The sequence below is a fragment of the Mus caroli genome, unplaced genomic scaffold (assembly GCF_900094665.2).
Source record: "Mus caroli unplaced genomic scaffold, CAROLI_EIJ_v1.1 scaffold_22908_1, whole genome shotgun sequence".
Lineage (NCBI taxonomy): Eukaryota > Metazoa > Chordata > Mammalia > Rodentia > Muridae > Mus > Mus caroli.
The window spans coordinates 1-1,160 of NW_018389410.1; the positions used below are offsets into that span (position 1 = coordinate 1).

Genomic DNA, 1,160 nt, shown 5'->3' on the forward strand with positions numbered 1-1,160 from the left:
GAAGAAGATCTCAGAAGATGGAAAGATCTCCCATGGTCATGGATTGGCAAGATTGTATAATAAAAATGGATAGCTTGTCAAAAGCAATCCACAGATTNAATGCAATCCACATCAAAATTCCAACTCAATTGTTCATAGACTGGGAAAGAGCAATTTAGCACTCTTACCTCTCTACACATACCCCGTTTTCTGCTGCAGCCCTAACCTCACCACTGCGCCCTGTTTTGATTTGAGCTCTCTTCTTGGTGAAAGGATTGCACATTAAGCTGTTGGGGGAGGGCAGAAGAAAGTGGACTTGGAGGAATTGGGGATCCCAGGAGCACAAGCCCCAGCACCACTTCCTGAAACTTCAGGAACCCTGGAAAGGAGAAAAAAATAAGAGGACAGGAGAAAGAGAGAGAGAGGGTAGAATGGAAGATTCTCACTTCAATTCTAACCCATACTNCTGGAGTTTTATCCCCACAGCCTCAAGGCAGATTGAAAACACTGAGTTCATCGACAAGATGAAGGATCAGCTATTGCCACAGAAGGGCTGTGGACTGGCACCACCTCACTATCCCACTTTTTGTAACAGTCCCTGCCTCAGTGTCCCTGTCTTCTAACATCAGCATGGACACAGAGTCCAAGTCAGAACAGCTGACCCCACACAGTCAATTTGTTATACAGAATATCACAGTGGTTCCTGTACCATGTACTGGACGCACGCCTGACCGTCCTGGTTTGGTAATCACATCCCTGTCAGGCTCTCTTGTGACCATAGCCTCAGCAGCTCAGACTTTCCCTATTTTGNCTCCCATGATTGTCTCAGCTCTTCCCCTGTCTCCCAAGCCCTACANGTGGTCCCTGACCTCTCCAAGAAGGTAGCATCAACCCTAACTGAGGAAGGAGGTAGAGGTGGTGGTGGTGGAGGTGGCACTGTGGATCCTCCTAAGCCTCCTCAGGGCTGCAAGAAGAAGCGAATGCTGGAATCAGGGNTTCCTGAGATGAAGGACCCTTACATACTTGCCCCTGGGAATGACGATGACCATCAGAAAGATGGCAAGACCTACAGGAGCAAAGGGAACTGTGGCACAGGAAATGGACAGAGCCTTTGGCACATGGCTCCCATCTCCACCACAAACTTGTTGTGTGACCCTGGGTGTAGGATGACCTTCTACTCA

At 48.6% G+C, this 1,160-nt stretch overlaps 1 pseudogene; it reads left to right on the forward strand.

Moving 5' to 3' along the window:
• Positions 1–410: 410 nt before the first annotated feature.
• On the forward strand, positions 411–1,157 carry LOC110288097 (annotated as a pseudogene).
• The last annotated feature ends 3 nt before the right edge of the window (positions 1,158–1,160 follow it).